Source organism: Anas acuta, chromosome Z (genome assembly GCF_963932015.1).
Source record: "Anas acuta chromosome Z, bAnaAcu1.1, whole genome shotgun sequence".
In the NCBI taxonomy this organism is placed as follows: domain Eukaryota; kingdom Metazoa; phylum Chordata; class Aves; order Anseriformes; family Anatidae; genus Anas; species Anas acuta.
The window spans coordinates 50,979,551-51,000,682 of NC_089017.1; positions in this window are offsets into that span (position 1 = coordinate 50,979,551).

A 21,132-nucleotide genomic window follows, 5' to 3' on the forward strand; every position below is an offset into this window, starting at 1 on the left:
GGAGCATTGAGCCACCCAAAGAAGCATGTTAATTTTGACCTTTATGATCTTCAGCTTTGTACTGTTTCATTCAAACTGCTTTTAGCCATGAGAAATAAAGTAGTACAATATATTTTAATTCAATCTGACTGTTCATTTCTGGTCATTGGCAGTATTTTGAAGGAGAGATTTGGCTAGACATCAGCTTTGGAGTTTTTTTAATACCTTGAATTGCACTCACTCTCTACAACATACTGTTGTGGTTTAATCCAGCAAACAGCTAAATACTACAAAGCCATTTGCTCATCCCTCCCATCCCCCATCCCCAATGGGATGCAGGACAGAACCAGGAAAAATAAAAAAGAAAAAAAAAAAGTAAAAGCTTGTTTGTTGAGGTAAAGACAGTTTAGTAGGAGAGAAAAGAAAGATAAATAATAATAGTAGTTATTATTATTACAGTGATAATTATAATTATTATAATACAGCAAGGAAACTACTCCCAGCCTCCTCACTGGTAGGGCAACACCAGAAGCTAAAAAGTCTCTGTGCAAGCACTGCTCTGCAGCAACTAAACATCAGTGTGTTATCAGCATTATTCTCATCAGAAATGCAAAATACAGCACATACCAGCTACTAGGTGGAAAACTAGCTGTATTCTGTCTGAAACCAGGGCACATACTCCAGGCTTTCTAATTCTTTCTTAGGCCAGAACAAGAACTGCTTTACAACAGTGATGACTATTTCTAGATGCAATAATTATCTTCAGAAAATCCTTTACAATAAAAGTCATTATTGATGTAGTATTGGGCCAGACCTAACTTGTTGTCTTACTCTGCCACATCTTTTATGAGAACCAGTTGCAGAGAAAATAAAACAGGTGAACCACTTGCTTTTCTTCTGTGTCTAATACTTTTGCTAAGGCATTACACTTTTACATGTTTACATGTTACTTTCTAACCCACAAACCAACCAGTCCCATTTTTTTTTAGCACTTCAATCTAGATGCTACAGTTTGGGAATAATAGGAAGGTACCTGACACTAACGACTTATGTGTAAAACATAAATATTCATATTATCTTTTGTTTGGTTCTGGGTAGAAAATTGCCAGTGAACTGGAATGTGAAAATCTGAAGTCATGCATTTTACATTACACACGGCAGCATGGATTTATATTAAGAAGTGACTGCCATAACAACAAAGGTAAATAAGAGTATTTTGGGGAAAAACAGCTTCATAGAAAAAATCATTGCACCAAGAATCTGTGTGTTACCTTCTTAATTTTGGTTGTTTGTTTGCTTATAACTCAAAGTGACAATAGTTTATTTAAAGTGTGTATAAGAACGTAAGATTTGGCCCATGATATTCAGATATCAGATTACTTTAGCTGGCAAGAGACAGAAAACCCTAAAATATGTTGAATATCTGTCCAGTGGACGTAGTGTTGATTGCTTTTGGTTTCTCTTGATAGACTTGCAATATTTGTTCTTCTCAGGCTTTATACCATTGTGGCTGTGTTAGAGAAGGTACTGTTAATTTGCAGAGTTTGTGCAAAGAGACCTGAAGTGGCTGCATGAGAACCCCTCTTGGAAGGGTGAGTATTGAGGAGTGGATCACAGAAACACACAGTCTGGCTTTGAAATAATATGTATTCAAGGTCAAATAGATTACATCCACCTGTTATGTCCAACCTAACAAATTATACCTCTGAAAAAGTATTAGTCCAAGAAATTAGTCCTATTAGTCCAAGAATAAATATTTCTACAGGCCTGAGCCCTGTCAAGTATGTGTTGGGCTAGCATGATGGATCTCTGTAGCATGTTCTTGTAATATTCCAGGGGTAAGTGTTTGTTATGATCATAGTAAGAAAAGTACCTAGACCATAAGACATTGTTTAAAGTACCACATAATGATGCTAACACTAGAAGGAGAAAGAGAACAGGTATCTCATGTTCTTTCAGATGCTGTAAACACTGAAGTTTGCAGCACTGGACAGTCCTCCAGTTATGGCACGGTACACTGTACAGGTCCCATCTGTGGAGGTATTTGTTGGCAGTATGGTCTTAACAGATTTTCTTAGAAGAAAAAAAATCCAATTCACTTTTCCTATTATTCGTGGAAAAAAAATAAAAAGGGGGGAAGGGTTAAGGATGTTCACCTGAGCATACTGCTTCACTCCAAAACAGAGATAAGGACTTGCAAGTGGAGTAATCGCAGGAGTCAAGTGCCTACAAGCTCCTCCATTACGATCAGCTGGTTGTCTTTATCTTATGGACAAGGCATATCCGCAGCACAATACAAGCCTGAAGGACAAACTATACATGCAACAATGCACAGCATAATGTAATATGGTGCTGGCCCATGCTCTTCAGGTTGACTGCAATGTGGTCACTAACTGCTCCATGCATGATAAGTTTCCCAGTTAGGATCACTGTGGGACTGTTGCTCAAAGCAGACACGCCTTTCTAAAGTCTTGGTAATGTCAGTCTGATTCCCAAGACTTCAGTCTTTTATTGGTGAGGGAGGAGAAGCTGTGCTTCCAAAATATGAGAGATGATTGTGAACCTTAGTTATGTTCTTTACTACAGGTATTAAGCAGTAAAGCAGTTGGAGTTGAATCTCAGCATTTCTGAGATTCATTTTTGTAGATCCAGAAATTCAGACAGATTTCAGTGCTTCAGCTACTTCTTGCTTATACTTTCAAAAACTCATTCAGCAGCTAGTATTTGCATTTGAATAATGATACATTTCAGTCCCTCAGAGGACGGAGGCAACACTGAAGGCACAATTTTAAGATGATCTATCAATAATAAAGCAACCAAAGTATCACCACATCTAAACTTTCATGGGATGCAGTGACAATATACAAGGTAAATATGCCATGTGTTTTGCATATGTTTGCACATTTTAACCACTCAGTATATCTGTTCAGGCATAACAAGCAGTGAATCAAGTTGTGGTAGTCTTTTCAAGCTTGGAACTGTGGAAAAGGGGAAGGAATCGCTACACACAATTTAAAAAAAAAAAAAAAAAGTGAATATATACATTAAAATGTCAAAAATATACCTTTTCTTCTATGTGTGTTTTGCATCTAAAATACATATGTTCAATAAATATTATTCTTAATAATCTTACTGTAAAATCATAGAGGTTGATGGCATGTGGATATCATGGAGGTTGATGATACGTGGGAATGAGTAGGTGGAAATGTACATTCACAGTCTCAAGGACTGTAACATCTGAGTCATGATTTATGCGATTCAGAACAGACCAGTCAGTTTTCCTTCTTAGTATGTGCTAGGATGGGACCTAAATGTTACTCTTCTGCACTTCCATGCAGAAGGTTTCAAGCTTTTTGAAGACTTTTATCCTCTTCTAAAGATGTATGTTACAATCAAATAATTTGTGAGAATCAGAAGCTAGTTCTCTGATTATTAACAAAAAGCTTAATTTGATAATTGTGACATATAGCAACAAATTATGAAGCCATAACAGTTCAGATACTTTGTTTCTTCTGGGTACAGAAACTGTCAGGGCAATGAGAGCATCCCTTCTCCTGCAGGTTGTCGGTGAGGCTACTGCTCCTCTGCCTCTGGTGTTACTATGGCAGGCTCCTGGCTCACCATCCTCGGCCTCACTGCTCTACTATATTGGAGCTCAACACACTAAAATTTAGCATTAATTTTCCTCAATAGAATAGAAGAAATTTAATTTTCCATTCATTTCCCTAATGGCTAGCCATGTATGATTTGCTAACTACTACCTTTTCTCTGCTCCTTGTAAGATTGCTCCTCCAATATAGAAGTAGCGATGTCCCTCATTGCCGCTGTTCGACCTATTACATTTAGTAACTAATCATCTGCAACAGATATTCCTAAATCACACAGGTTTTGGTCTTCTTCAATCTGTGTGTAGTTTGGCTATGTACTTGCAGTGCTTGGCATGGAAACCTGTACTCTAAATGTATACTCTGATTCTTTTGGGACCTAAGACAATTCCTCGTGGATATCTGTTTAAAGGTACAGACTATGAACATACGTGATTAAATCTGGAGAAGATAAGATTAGTTCAGTGGACCCTGCTACAAATTCCTCTTCATTCTCAATAGTCACAAGAAGTGAGAAACTGGAAAAAGGGTACTATTAGGGGTAGGTTACAATGTGATTTGAACTATAGTTTCAGCATTCCTCAGAAAGGATTTCTGTAGTTCTGTGCTGGGAAATGCCTGCTTTCTTTAATAAGGTATGTGTCCATGAATGAGCGTGTGTTGGACATACATATGCTTTGGTGTGTTTGTACAAGATTGGGTTGCTTCGAAGACACATAGTCTGATTTTCTTCATCCTAGCATTTATTGCCAAAAAGTATGCTGGAATACTTATACCAATTCCTCTTGATTAAACTAAATATGGAGAACATGAGAGGTGTACACAATGGAAAATGAGAAAAGCACTTAGCTCATCCTAGGAGCACCATGTAGCACTGTCTCAGCATGATTCATTTTATTGCAGGAATCATCTGTTGACAAAAGGAATGGTTTCATTAGTGACTGGTTTCTGAAAATATTAATAAAGGATGTGGATATTTATTAATAATTTACCATTCTTGAATATAGCAGGCAAATTGTATTCCAGTGGGGTTGTATTAATGACAATGTTATGTTCTTTTTCCTGAAAAATCATTCAGAATTTGTGTAACTAAATCAGTGAAAAATAAGTTGCATTAAATGTAAGACAATGAATTTGTTCCAATGCAATACTGTATCTTGGATTACTTAGATTAATTAAGAAAATCTTGAACCAGGCTACTAATATAATATTCTTCTTAGATAACAAATGCTAATTTCACCTCAAAAGCCTTTTCATAATAGTGTAAATTATTAAATTATTTTACTGTATGAGATCTGAAAGTAATAAGTAATAACAGAGATATGTATCTGATTGTTTGTTTTTTGTTTTTTTTTTTTTACTTTACTGGTGCAAAGTAAGGTAAAGAAAGAACAGTTCAGCCACCCAAGAAGATTTTTACAAATGATACTTAACTCCCTTTCTGAGTTGGAATCCATATGGTTTTCATGAACTCTGAGAGAAGCTGTCACTTGAACTGAATGCCAGGATATTGCTTGTCTTTTATAAAAGATAACATGCAAATCACTGTGCTACACAGCATCAACAGAGCAATTAATAATCCCAGTTTAATGGACTGTCTGGCTATAGTGAAATGAAAAAGGCAACAATGTTTATATGCAACTGTAGACTGAAAGTGATGTGGCTTTACAATTATAACAAGAAAAGAAGGGAAACACTACAGTAAGCTTTTTCAATGATAAAAATACATGTAATTAAAGAATCATCATTCTAATACAGCTTCTTAAAAGTTAATTGTTTAAGAAAAAATATGACCTAAGAATTATTTTTAAATTGCACATATAAATCTGGTGTAACTCCCTTTAATTTGGTGTGTGACTTCAGATCCACCAAATTGTGACTAGAAGCACAGTTTTTCCTACTGAACATAATGAAATATTTTCTGTTGACAGTAACTGTTATTTGTTTTATTGAAATTCAGAGTGGTTTGCAGTCATCAAGAGCAGTTAGTGATTAGAACCACTCTGTGTCAGGGCTAAATAGGGGAATGGATTTTAAGAAAGAAATCCTTAATAATTCTGTAAAATAAAATTTATGTCCAATTTTTAATTAGTTTTAACTAGCTTAGGGACAGGATTAAAGGTTTTAAGTAAATGTGTTTACTTTATCCCATTAAAGAATAAATGAAACAGCTTAAATATAGAAAACTTGAGTGACCAAACCTAATTGTTTAGTTTAATGCCATGTATAGTACATGTGGTACTTAGCAGATAACATTTTCTCCTTATATACCACAGCACTTCGAATAAGTGTAGTGAAATTCTAGGAAAAGTTGCAATGCTTTGATCTGTTTGGACAAATTTATATGTCACATGAAAAAAAAAAAAAGCTACATTGTTAAGTAGCTGTTGCTGTGATTACCTGTGTGTATCTGTGTATTAGAAATTTAGAAGCAGCTGTATAAAATGTAAAGCCTTGTATACGTATATACATATATATATATATATATTAATATATATATATATATATTTGTGGTGGTTTTACTCAGGTGGGCAGCCAAGCTCCACCACAACCGCTCTCTCACTCCCCCTTTCCTCAGAAGGAAGGGGGAGAAAATACAACACAGAGAACTCGAGGTTTGAGATGAGAAAGGTTTAATTAAAGGGAAAGGGAATGGGAAGGAAAAACAGATACAAAAGAAACAATCAGTCCGCGTGGAAGCACAGAGAGAGGGAAAATAAAATTATTCTCTACTTCCCATCAGCGAGCGGTGTTCGGCCACGTCCTGGGAAGCAGGGCCTCAAAATGCGTAGTGGTTGTTCAGGAGGAACAGCCCCCTCCCCCACGAGAGCCCCCCCTTTTATTGCTGAGTGTGACATCAGGTGTTATGGAATATCCCTTTGGTTGGTTTAGGTCAGCTGCCCTGGTGTTGACCCCTCCCCATCACTTGCCCACCCCCAGCCTGCTGGCTTTTGGGGGCTTAGGAGTCCTGATGCCATGCCAGCACTACGCAGCAATAGACACAACACTGGAGTGATATTAGTGCTGTTCCAGCTACAAGTGCAGAGTACAGCACTGTGCGGGCTGCTGCAGGGAAAAGGTGACTCCAGCTCAGACAGACCCAACACAATATTTTAACCTGAAGTTGGTCAAAAACTATCAGTAACATACTGTGGAGTTTGAAGGATTCAGAATACGTAATAGTCTTGCTGAGGTTTAGAAGTATCACACCTAGATTTTAAAAATGACTATACATAAAAATGTGTCTAAGTACATATTGTATATATTCTGGAAGATCAGCAGTCCACTGTACCTATACAGGTACTTTAAAAAAATAAAAAGAAAGGATGTGTAGTTGCACTTTGAGAGTTTTGCTAACAATGAAGCACATTTAATTTCTGTTATGTTACATTTTACTTTTCTTCTAAATTTAGTGGTTAAGGTTCTCTCTCTTGTGTTCAGGACATATGAAGTAAAGAAATTAGAACACTTAGTATTCCTAAAGCTTACATTCTTTCTCACTTTTACATGACATTTTTAATGTTCCTAAATATCTTCCTAGAGCAAAATGTCATGTGATTTGAAAAAAAAATATATATATATATAATATCAAATTATGCTTAACACATAGCCCTGGAAAATCTCAGATTTGTTATTATTTTTGTTGTTGTTGCTTACTTACCTCCACAGTATCTTAGTGCAAATATACATATATGCTCATGGCATTGTTGAGAAGTTTTAGAAACAGTATTCCTTTATTATTATTATTATTATTATTATTATTATTATTATTATTATTATTACTATTACTATTAATAATATTAATACTAATATTAATATTTCCCTGATAATAAATTAAATCACAGACAGACAAGAAACTTCTCAAGGTTTCATGGGAAGTATGCAATTGAACAAGGCCCAAATGCATGTTCTATATGTCTTCTTGAGTAAGTCCAAGCTATGAGTGGTGCTGTTGATGTTGCCAACTGTAAGGATATACAGCTCACATTATGGATGGAGAAATATTTGGACTGCATCTGTCTCTTTGCTAATGACATGAATACTCAGTCTCATAGATCTCATTCCATCCAGTTGATTATCTGTGAGATTGTTGTACATGCCAAAGGAAGTCACATCTGAGATTTAATTAGGCATCACATACATTTACTCATCTACTAGTCTGTTATCTTACTTGTGAAACTCATTTAGTTTCTTAGGCCTAGAACCTTTCCCTCACAGAATTTTTATTTCTTCTTCTTCTTCTTCTTCTTAGCATTGTTATTATTGCTATTAATATTATTATTACTAACATTATTATTATTTATGATTTTAGTGTAATTATCCACTTACATGGATGGAAAACAGAAAGAGATGGCTGTTCCTTTTAGTCCTCTGTATTAACCAAGGTACAGTTTTGTTATGAGTATTTGTAGTGGGTTTACGGAGCAAGGTTTTGGTACCGAAGGGCCATAAGGGTGGCTTCTGTGAGAAGAATCCAGAAGCTGCCCCATGTGTGTTGGGTCTGTCTGAGCTGGAGTCATCTTTTCCCTGCAGCAGCCCACACAGTGCTGTACTCTGCACTCGTAGCTTGAACAGCACTGATATCACTCCAGTGTTGTGTCTATTTGCTGCATAGTGCTGGCACAGCATCAGGACTCCTTCCAAGCCCCCAGGAGCCAGCAGGCTGGGGGTGGGCAAGTGATGGGGAGGGGTCAACACCAGGGCAGCTGACCTAAACCAACCAAAAGGAGATTCCATAACACCTGATGTCACACTCAACAATAAAGAGGGAGGCTTTTGTGGGGGAGGGGGCTGTTCCTCCTGAACAACCACTACGCATTTTGAGGCCCTGCTTCCCGAGTGGCCGAACACTGCTCGTTGATGGGAAGTAGAGAATAATTTTATTTTCCCTCTCTCTGTGCTTCCGCACGGACTGATTGTTTCTTTTGTTTCTTTTTTTCCTCCCTATTCCCTTTCCCTTTAATTAAACCTTTCTCATCTCAAACCTCGAGTTCTCTGTGTTGTATTTTCTCCCCCTTCCTCTTTGAGGAAAGGGGGAGTGAGAGAGCGGTTGTGGTGGAGCTCGGCTGCCCACCTGAGTAAAACCACCACATCATGTTAGATAAGGGCCCCACTGCTGGCCAGAGCCAAGCCAATAAGCGATGTTGTTTGCACCTCTGTGAGAGCATATTTAAGAAAGGGAAACAAACAAACAAACAAAAAACAAAACCACCAAAAACAACAACAAAAAGCACCTGCAGTGTAACAACAGCTGAGAGAGAAAGGAGAACCAGCCCTGCAGCCCCCCAGGTGCATGCAGCAGGAGGGCAGGAGGTGCTGCAGGCAGGCAGGCAGCAGCAGTTCCCCTGCGGGCTGTGCAGGGAGAGGCCCCTGGTGGAGCAGGCTGTCCCCCTGCAGCCCATGGGTCCCCCATGGAGCAGATCTCCACGCTGCAGCCCCCCCATGGGTGGAGGAGCCCCCGGTGGAGCAGGTGGATGTGGTCTGGAGGAGGCTGCAGCCCATGGAGAGCCCCCGCAGGAGCAGGCCCCGGGCCAGAGCTGCAGCCCGTGGAGAGGAGCCCACGCAGGACACAAAGCGTCAGGGACTGACCACAGCCCCCATTTCCTGTTCCCCTGCACTGTTCAGGGGGATGAGATAGAAGAGGACGGATGAGGGGAGGGTGTTTTTGGTTTCTTTCCTTTGTTTCTCACTTCTCTAGCTTGTTAGCAATAGGCAATAAATTTTACTTTGTCTCCTTACTTTGAGTCTGTTTTGCACATCATGTTAATACTGAGTGACCTCCCTGTCCTTATCTCAGACCTTGAGCCCTTTTCATCATATTTTCTCCCCTTTTCCCTTTGTGAAAGGGAAGTGAGAGAGACACTGTGGTTGAGCTCGGCTGCCCACCTGAGTAAAACCACCACATCTTATTTTGTAGATATCCCTTCACTACAGCTTGGATAGAAGGAAGTGTGACTGAGCTTTGTGGGAAAAAGGTACTGCAGGAGAGTTTAAGAAGTTCAGTATATGACTACTCATGTCCCCATTTTCTGAAATTCTGAATCTTGCACAAATGGTTCATCATTCTGTCAGTGGCAGCACTTGTCAGAGAGGTGAGCACACTTTTATTATTGTTAAACCTCAAATTTCTAAATTGTTTTCAGAGAACTGGGGGAATCATTTTAGTTCTGCTGTGTAACAATGTGTAAGAGCATATGTTTTTGTTTCTGAGCATCGTTTTTTCCACTGGGACCACGTCTGCAGTTTCGCTAGTGTTCCTCCATTGAAGCATCCTAACACTGAAAAATAAGTTCTCCTTATTTGCACCCTGAAGTGTTGTTGTGCTGCAGTGAATATCAAAGACCTCTTCATAAGTGCTGAATTGGCATTCTATTATCATTCTTCTCCCTGAACAGGGCCATCTGTTTCTTCTGTTGGTAAATCTTCTGGAAATCTTTGACTTTCTGTGAAATCAAGTCTGATTATAAAAGCTAGTTGTTTCTGTGAATAACAAAATACTTGGAGTGTAAGCCTAGCTCCATGAAAATCAGTAGAACTTTTATTAAGAACCTCAGTGGAGCCTGGATATTGTATTCCAAAAGAACCATTAAAATATGCTTTCAGACACATGTTTAATAGAGAGTAATCAAATGCAAAATGCACATAGTTTGATATTGAAATGCCTTTCATAGTTGTTGCTCCCTATCAAAACCTTGCTGTGGAAACACAACTAACAATGTGATAATTCTAATAATACACTTGGATGCTATAGAGTTGGAGAGTTCATATATAATAGAGGTATTTAACATTATTGTATCATTTTACCTGTGCGTATGCAGGCAGGTATTTTAACTCTTTCTTATGTAACTCATAGGGCTTAAGGATAAGTAACAGCATGGCAAAAATTTGCTAAATACTATATGAAATATTATACTCAGGTGCCTTCTTTATTTTTCCCTGCCTTCCTCTCCATTTTTATCACTTTATTGTAACTAACTTGTATATGAAAATAACAATGATCACTCTTTCCTCTCACTAGTTGTTTCTGTACTGTTGCTGTACATTATTATTTTACTATTTATGGGTCAGACTCTGCTTTCTTGTACAGTCTCCAAGGTGGAATTCAGTGCTGTGTAAAGTGCTGCTGTTTCATTGGGCCCATTATTATTATGATGATTTTTTTTTCAAATGTGATTTTTTTTTCAAAACCTTGAGTTTCACATTCTTCTTTGATAATTGCTATAAGTATTTGTCAAATTAATTAAAAAAAAATAGTGTGTGAGTTTTGTTTGACTAATAGCTTAAGTACATCATTGAATAATGTGGAAACATTTTATGTGGGAAAACTAAAGAATAGAGAATTTAAGTGGAAAAAGCATTCATTAAAGTGATGGCAGTGCAAACTTATATGTATTATAAGCGTAGCTCTGGAAACAAGGCTAATGGTTTTTTAGAGGGATAATAGGGGTTTGCTTGTGGGAGAAGACCAAAGGAGAAGGGCTAAAAATGGTAATATCACAATGGAGATTAGGTGTAGTTAAGTCAGTTTTCTTAACTCCACAACAAGAATCTAAAATGGACTCAAATGAACTATTTCAAATCATTTAGAGTTATCCTCAGAGGTAGTCTGTTCTGTTTTTTTTTTTTTTTTTTTTTTTTTTTTTGTTTGTTTGTTTGTTTGTTTGTTTGTTTTATTATTATTATTTATTATTTACTTTTATGTATTTCTGAAGGTGTATAAAATAAGTGCTTCTGCTTCCTAGGTTGAAAAGGCAACAGTTATTTTATGACTATCTGCTTATTTGTTTTTAACAAATTAATACCTAAACAACCCCCTTCTCAGAGAAGGAAAAGCAGATTTCAGTCCTGTTCTCAGAGGACAGATATCTTCATCATAAAAGCACAGGCACAATTGGTGTCAATATCTGAAAAATATTTCAAAGTTTACACTGCTCAATTTTTTTTTTCAAGAGTTAATGGAAATTTGACTGAGTGACTCAGAAAATACGCTGGAAACTGAAGCTTCTCTATATGGTCAGCACTACTGTTGTGGGAGAATGAGGACATATTAACTGAACCTGCTGACCGGTCCACATGTTACATCACAGTAGTTATCCATTTCTGTAGGTGTTCAAAACCCAGCTGCAAATGGTCCTGGGCTGGCCCTGCTTGAGCAGAAGAATTAGAGTAGACAATCTCCAGAAGTTTCTTCCAACTGGAACTATACCATGGTTTTGTGATCACTATTTACAGCTATTCATTGGTAAGAAAAACCTTTGAATAACATACTGTAATGAAATACTACCTGTCAGCTTGTATGTGGTGCACGACTTTAATTTCCAATTCAAGTACTAGATTAAGCACTATTGTGATTTCCATACTAAAATCTGTGATGTGTTTTCCTTACTTAGTGGCTGCTTCTTTTGTCCACTTTTTGTTGAGGTAACAAAAACATTCTACACAGCTTACTGTGTAGAATGTGGTAGAGATGTTAGTCACTTTTAATGCATATACCTCTAGTGCAATGTGCAATGGATGTTAACAAGAGGTTGCTAGGTTTCCTAAAATTGGCTCATTGAATGTGGAAGGCATATGGTTTACTACTACATGCCATCACTTTAAGTGATCTTTAAGAGTGAATTTTCTTTCAAACCAAGATGAGTGCTCTTTGTGAAAAGCATTTCTAGCTCAGCAAGAAATGATATTCTTGGTACCAAAGCAAACTGTGATACTTTAAGGTCTGGGTTGTACTGAGATTCAAGTTATACCTTCCTGAGTATCCAGTCTTTTTTTTTTTTTTTAAATAAATAAATATATATATATATTTTTTTTTTCTCAAGCTACAAAATACGGAATTAATATATAGAGAGGAAAAGCATCATAGTAGAGAATACATTTGCATTAAATCCATATATTTTTTAAAATGAAAATATCCAATGCAGATAATTTGCATGCTTTGAAACAGTATATAAGGCTAAAATTTTCACAGATCTCTCGTACTGAGATACAGAACCTTAGTCACAATTAGCATAAACTTATAATTAAAGTACAGGATATTGTTGATATAAGTCTGTATCTTAATCTTCAGTTATGTAGAAGGGAAATAGCTCCTGAACTGTATCAGAGTTGTTGAGAATCTCAGTATATTGTATACATGGGATCTTTCTTGGTAAAACTTACCTTGGAAAGAAAACTTTGCCTGTGTTTTTGTGAGAATAGATGATGGGATTTACCTATTTGCTATGGAAACAAACAATGGAGATATTTTGTGTACAAACTTATTTAGAGACATGGGAAAATAAATGACTATTCAACTTTAGCCAATGGGTGGAAGGTGTGGGAAGGGGAAAATATTTACAGTCTGGTTAAAACTGGAGTTTTGTGTTACTTTTTATTTGGTAACACAGCTGCAAGATTTTCCTGTCTCTGCCAAAACCTCCAGCTGCTTTTTATTACCCCCTCAGCTGTCCTGGTGCACTGTTTGCAAATCACAGTGAGTTTAATTATTTAAATTATAGTGGTTTTAAAGAATGAAAGCAGTCCTTCCTTCCATTCCCTATTCTCTGAGTGAAGTGATCACTATGCTTCTTTTCATGTTTTTAGAGATTTGAATAGTGTCTTTTCTCTGTTATTTTACTTCAAAAAAAAAAAAAAAATTATAAATTGGAGAGACTAGAGATTCTGACTTGGTTAAAAAAGAATAAAATGTAATTCTCACATGCCTATTTGCTGAACATAAAATTGGACTAAAACAGAATGAATCCCCGTTGAAAAGAAATTCCATTCCATGCAAGTACAGTGAACAATTTGAATGTCCTGTAGTTAACCTCTCTTATTGGGAAGAAGAATTTTGCCCTTAGTTGGGCCAGCTTTGATTAGAAGCAATAATGGCCAGAAATGTGTTTTTTTTTTTTTTTTTTTAATTAATCTGGTAATTCATATATCACTGGAAAAGCTGAAAGCCAAAAGTTTGAGCAGTGGATAAGTAATTATGTACAAGTGAACTTCAAAGGATGCTGTCCTCCTGTATTTCAAACACTAGTTGTTTTAGTAAGATGCTGTTTGAAAGAAGGACTAGTCTTGTAATTACATTAAACAACTCCAGGGAAGTCCTCTTACACTGTTATCAGCCCACATATGTAATGCATATATCAATGCACACTGCATCACAGAATTTTCCTCAATTACCATTAGTTTTCTGGAGCTTTTTTGAACTACAGCTGTTCTTATAGTTTATCATATCATTTCATATCATATAATTTTTCAATAAAATTTGCATTTTAAGGTTTAGAATTTCTTTTGTTTACATACACTTAAGCAAGTGCATATTCTTGCTACTGAAAAAAGAAAAAAAAAAAAAACTTAAAACTTTTAGGTTACTAATTTATCGTGATATTGACCTAGAAAAAAAAAATTCATTTTCTGATAAAATTAAAAAAAAAAAAAAAATTAAAGTTACCAGAAAAAAATGGTTTCCAATTAGAATTTATGGATGTCCAGTAGTTCTTTTCATGTACTGCTAACTGCATGCTAAATGCAGTTTCATAAAAGACAGTACTGAGGACTGACAGAGACCATCCTTTTGGCAACATAATGACCTACTAATTGATGACCTGAGTGTGGGGAGGGAAGATGTTAAGCTTTGTTAAGTGTGATCTATAAGAATATAATTAGAAACTTAAAAAAAAAAAAAAAAGTTAAAAAATAAATATAATTTTTTGTTAGATTTCTTTGAGAACTGTTGCTCTACACAGGTATCCACATTTTATTCACATTTCACATTTAAAATCAGTTGTTGCTATCATGTGTGCATTCAGTGTCTGGGTACCTATTCTATATACCAATATAATTGACAAAATATCTGGCAACCTGACTTGCATTTGGAAGTTTGACTGGAAAAGCAGAGTCTGGAGACAGATTTATAAATAGTCCAGTGAAGTTGATGAGATTTCTCAATTAAACTTTAATTCCTGTGTTGACAAATAATTTGACAGTATTCCTAGAAATTGAACAATTTGCATTTAAAAATTAGAGGGTCTAAATATACCATTAAACATTTTCATTGGTGACATTGTTGGAGCAGCCTCCGGTATCAGTACAGATTGGTTAACGAACTAATTGAGGGCAGCCCTGCAGAGAAGTACCTGGGGATAATAGTGGATGAAAACTTGGGTATGAGGGGTATGAGCCAGAAGCATGCTGGCAGCCCAGTAATCCGACTGTACCCTGGGCTGCATCAAAAGCAGCATGTCCGGCAAGGTGAGGGAGGTGATTATTCTCCCCCTCTGCTATGCTCTCCTGACCCCACCTGGAGCACTGCGTTAAGCTCTGTGGCCCCAGGGCAGGAGGGACACAGACCTGTTAGAAGGAGTCCAGAGGAGGCCACAGAGATGTTGAAGGGTCTGGAGCGCCTGCCTTATGAAGACCCTTCATAATGGAGTTGGGGTTCTCAGTTTGGAGAAGAGAAGGCTCTGCAGAGACCATATTGTGGTCTTTATGTAAAAAAGGCTTAATGAAACTGACTCATTGACAGGACTGAGTTTTTTGCTGTCCTTTCTTTCTTTGAAAATTTTTGTGCTAAGCCTTTGCACAAAGTGCTGGTTCAACAAGGGTGAAAGTGGAAAGAAAAGTTTGACACCTTACACTGTGTTATTCTCTTGCTAAAGGGAATTTTGTATCAGGCCCACAATGATTCATTTAAGTAGTCTTTTAATGGGGAGTTACACTGTAGGAAAGGCTCTGCCATGCTCCTGCCCTGTGTCTGCTGAGATTCTTCTTCCCTTACTCTTGATGCACAGAGACAAAGCAGCTCTTGTTGTGTCAGCATGGTTTGATATGAGCAAAGGTTTTCTACATAAATTCCAGGAATTTGGAAGTGCAGATTTCGAACAAAATTTTCCCATAGTAAAAGAAGGGAACAAAATTAAATCGCTAAAACAGAGCTTTGAGCTTATCTTTCTAGCTTTTTGTTCTCCTTTGAAAAAGGTGTCTCACCTCAGGAGTTTTGTCTTGTATTGTAACAGCTATAATGCGAAGAAACAATCCATGTTCATATGACAACTTGGCAGAACCATGTTAGAGTGTTGCAGTGGTAATCACATTAGAGACATTTAAATCTGCCTGTGCAGTATGGTCCTCTACAGGCAAACTGTATCCTGCAACTTCTGGTTGCAAGGAAGGTATCTAAATGTGGAACAGCTAACTAATGTGGAACCAAACTGTAAATGTTTTATAAACACTCTTATTACAAAAGTAAAATCACTACAAGAATAAAAATAACCCACAGGAGAATTTTCTGACTTCCTGTAAATATAGTGCAACGTTTTAACTCTCTCTGTGTCCACCTTTCTGCCGTAAGCCTGCTCAAGGGCATTATTTAAAACAGAGAGGAGACTCCAGTACATGAAGCCAAGATGATCATTGGCAGAATTTTGTACAGCATCCTTGACTTGGAAAGAATTGGATGTATTGGATGTATTGCTTGGATGTATTCTTTCTCCTGCAACCTGCATTCTTTTGTCTAAGAGTCACGGCTTTTTTGTTTTATTTATTTTTGCTGTTTGTCATGTAATGGGAAGTGGTTGGCCAACTTCAAAATTTTATTTTTTTATATTTTATTTTTTATTAAGTATTTTATTTTATTTTATTATTTTTTAGCACTACTGTATGTAAACTTCTAAACAGAAAGCTGTTGAGTCCTGGAGGGCTAGAGATCTGTGAAATTTTACCTCATGACTTAGATTAGGTCTAAATCTAGGGTTCAATCTAAGTAAGTTTAGATAAACATTAATCTAATTAATTCTGTGATTTGTCTGTGCTGTGTACAGCACATCTGTCTTAAACATCTCTCATAATATTTCTAAATTTAGGACAGGGGGATTTAGCCATATTCAACTCATTACGAAGTCAATTAAAATACGTGTTAAAATTAAGAAAAAAAAATCTCTGTATATATAGATAGTTATATTTCTGTTTGGTAGAAAAACTATTGTAATACTAGATTGTAATGTAATGTAATACTATTACATTTACTATTAAAAGTAATGTAATACTATTGATATACTAGATGTAATACTAGAACCTGCCTGCCTTGTCTTCCTGATCTGGTATTTCTAAGGTACTTGTATCCCTCCATGGCAGTACTCCAGTCATCAATACATCTTACCTTAAAAAAGGCTGGCTAGTCTTTTTACACTAGGCTGGTTTGAGGGCCAATGGACTTATATTTCCTCAAGAAACTTTTAACAGTAGAAAAACACAGTGCCTATGCTTGGCAGTCATGCCAAACAGCACCAGGGTTTAATTATGTATGCACAAAAAACTGTGAATAGTATTCTGAGCTTATTCTTAATCATGTAGTATTAAGTGTTCCCTGCTCATATTCAGCAATTCTCAATTTTCTTTTCCAATCAACGTGTTGATTCCCTAATCAGCCTCAGTGCATTTGTTATACTAGATAATAGAAGAATGAGACTGTGTTCTCATACATGGTTTTAAAAAATTTTGCTACTTTTGCTCAGTAGTTAACATTCATGAAGAAAGAAGATAGAAAAATAATGATGACTCATCTTGAAAACATCAGTATTCACTAAAAAACATTTCAAGTTTAAGAAACATAGACACTTTGCAATGCATAGTGATTTGGGGAATGAGCAGGTAGAGAGAGTTTTTCCTTTAATGATTACTATCAAAATAGCTTTAGTAGTTAATCATACACTCAGAAAATTCTAAGAACTGAAAACATTTAACTGTGGCCAGTCCCTAATTCCTATGGAATTTGAAGTTCAGATCATAAGTAATATTCCTTATTTGTGAAATTTTACTTTTGTAAAGAGCGACAGTGGCTGAAGGAATCTTTTTTATAATGCAAACAATCAAAATATGTCAAGGTGCTGAGTTCTGTCAGATTTTTGTGAGGGATAAGGACTGATGATAGTCCTGAGGAACTTTCATCTCACTTTTTATTTTTGTATGTGTATGTAAAGTGTATGATGGATAATATTGAAAATGAAAATTTCAGACAAGTTTTATGTCTGCAAAAGATAATTTCCCCCATGTAAATTTAGATATACAATATTGAAATAATTTTTCCTTCTAAAACAATGTTCATATAACTGTGTGAGATATTAGGATATTGTAAATGGTAAGCAAATTATTCTGTCCAAATCTTGCTATTGAACAGTAAATAATATTTCCATATTACAATCAGGTTCAAACTGAGAAAAAGTTTGAACTCCTGCATGCTATACATGAATTACTTAGGAACTGTTGTGTTATTTTCATTTCTATTAAGCAAACAAACAAACAAAAACAAGTACAGTAAAGGTTCATGCTAAATAATGACTGAATCTGAAACCCACAAATGATAGTGAGTTGTAATATGTATATTCTGTGATGTTACTATCTGGAGATCTTTCACTGTAGTTAGGATAAAATTATTTGCATGTGCCTGTGTCATAGGTAGAAACCAAACAGCATAGTGAACACTGTTGCCACATTTTCCTTCTTACATGTGTTCTCCCTATAAAAAACTGTGATCCCCAATCATATTCACTTGTGTTCAAACACCAGCTGCACGTTTACAAAAGAATATTTAATTCTATTTCCATGGTATTTTTTCCTGCCTTTTTTTTTTTTAACTTATCAAAATTGTCTATTAATAGGAAACTATGCTTTGTTTTATGCATATCAATATTCACAGAATCACAGAATCACAGAATTTCTAGGTTGGAAGAGACCTCAAGGTCATTGAGTCCAACCTCTGACCTAACACTAACAGTCCCCACTAAACCATATCCCTAAGCTCTACATCTAAACGTCTTTTGAAGACTTCCAGGGATGGTGACTCCACCACTTCCCTCGGAAGCTTGTTCCAATGTCTAACAACCCTTTCAGTAAAGAAGCTCTTCCTAACATCCAACCTAAAACTCTCCTGGTGCAACTTAAGCCCATTCCCCCTCGTCCTGTCATCAGGCACGTGGGAGAATGGACCAACCCCCACCTCACTACAGCCTCCTTTGAGGTACCTGTAGAGAGCGATAAGGTCGCCCCTGAACCTCCTCTTCTCCAGGCTGAACAAGCCCAGCTCCCTCAGCCGCTCCTCGTAGAACTTGTTCTCCAGGCCCCTCACCAGCTTCATCGCCCTTCTTTGGACCCGCTCAAGCACCTCGATGTCCTTCTTGTAGCGAGGGGCCCAAAACTGAACACAGTACTCGAGGTGCAGCCTCACCAGAGCCAAGTAGAGGGGGACGATCACCTCCCTAGCCATGCTGGTCACACTGTTTCTTATGCAAGCCAGGATGATGTTGGTCATCTTGGCCACCTGAGCACACTGCTGGCTCATATTCAGCCGACTATCAACCATCACTCCCAGGTCCGTCTCTGCCTGGCAGCTCTCCAACCACTCATCTCCCAGCCTGTAGTTCTGCTTGGGGTTATTGCGCCCCAGGTGCAGGACCCGGCACTTGGCCTTGTTGGACTTCATGCAGTTGGCCTCAGCCCATCGGTCCAGCCTATCCAGATCCTGCTGCAGAGCCTTCCTACCCTCAAGCAGGTCGACACATGCACCTAGCTTGGTGTCATCTGCAAACTTACTGAGGGTGCACTCAATGCCTTCGTCCAGGTCATCAATGAAGATATTAAAGAGGACCGGCCCCAGCACCGAGCCCTGGGGAACGCCACTAGTGACTGGCCTCCAACTGGACGTGACTCCATTTACCACATCTCTTTGGGCCCGACTATCCAGCCAGTTTCTAACCCAACGAAGCGTGTGCCACTCCAAGCCAAGAGAAGCCAGTTTCTTGAGGAGAATGCTGTGGGAAACGTTGTCAAATGCCTTGCTGAAGTCAAGGTAGACCACATCCACAGCCTTTCCCTCATCCACCCAGTGAGTCACTTGGTCATAGAAGGAGATCAGGTTCGTCAAGCAGGACCTGCCTTTCATAAACCCATGCTGACTGGGCCTGATTGTCTGCTTGCCCTGCAAATGCCGCAAGATGACTCTCAAGAAGATCTGCTCCATGAGCTTCCCTGGTACTGAGGTCAAAGTGACAGGCCTGTAGTTTCCCGGGTCAGTCCTCCGGCCCTTCTTGTAGATGGGCGTCATGTTTGCTAGCCGCCAGTCAACTGGGACCTCCCCCGGTAACCAGGACTGTTGTTAAATGGTGGTAAGCGGCTTGGCCAGCACCTCTGCCAGCTCTCTCTGTATCCTCAGGTGGATCCCATCCATCCCCATCGACTTGTGCACATACAAGTGCCGTACCAGGTTACCAACCAGTTCTTCGTGGATAGTGAGGGCCACATCCTGTTCCCCATCCCCTTCTACCAGCTCAGGGTACTGGGTATCCAGAGAACAACCAGTATTGCCGCTAAAGACTGAGGCGAAGAAGTCATTAAGCACCTCCGCCTTTTCCTCATCTCTTGTAACTAAGTTTCCCCCCGCATCCAGTAAAGGATGGAGATTCTCCTTAGTCCTCTGTTTTGTGTTGATGTATTTATAAAAACATTTCTTATCTTTAACGGCAGTAGCCAGATTGAGCTCCAGATGAGCTTTGGCCTTTCCTTCTTTTGTCCCTGCACAGCCTCGCAACATCCTTATAGTCCTCCCTAGTGGCCTGCCCTCTTTTCCAAAGATTATAAACTCTCTTTTTTCTCCTAAACTCTAGCCACAACTTGAGCCAGGCTGGCCTTCTTCCCCACCAGCTCATCTTTGGGAACATGGGAACAGACCACTCCTGCGCCATTAAGATTTGCCTCTTGAAGAGCGCCCAGCCTTCCTGGACCCCTCTGCCCTTCAGAACCACCTCCCAAGGGACTCCACCAACCAGTGTCCTGAGCAGCACAAAGTCAGCCCTCCGGAAGTCCAATACAGCAGTTTTACTGGTCCTCTTCCTGGCCTCGCCAAGGATAGAGAACTCCACCATTTCATGGTCACTGTGCCCAAGACAGCTCCTGACCACCACATCTCCCACCAGTCCTTCTCTGTTTGTGAAGAGAAGGTCTAGCGGGGCACCACCCCTGGTAGGCTCACTAACCAGCTGTGTCAGGAAGCTGTCTTCCACGGTCTCCAGAAACCTCCTAGACTGCTTTCTCTGGGCTGTGTTGTGCTTCCAGGATATGTCAGGGAAGTTGAAGTCCCCCACGAGAACAAGCGCTGAAGATTTCACAACTCTCCAATATTGCTTTCATAATACTGAGAAACATTGAAGTGGAGGCACATTTTTCAGTTTTGTGGTAGAACATTTGAGAATTAAGGGTGATGCCATGACAAATTTGGAAAAAAAAATGAAGTTGAAGGAGATTTCAAAACTGAAAAAGTGAAGTGGATTGATAATTGGCTGGATGGCAGAGCCCAGAGAATCGTGATAAGTGGTGCAGTCTAGTTGGAGGCCTGTAGTTAAAGGTGTTCCGCAGGGGCCAGTTCTGGGTCTAGTCTTGTTTAACTTATTCATCAGAGACCTGGATGATGGAACAGAGTGCACTATCAGCAGGTTTGCTGATGACACAGAGCTGGGGGGGAGTGGCTGATACGCCAGAATGCTGTGCTGCCATTCAAGGAGACCTTAACATG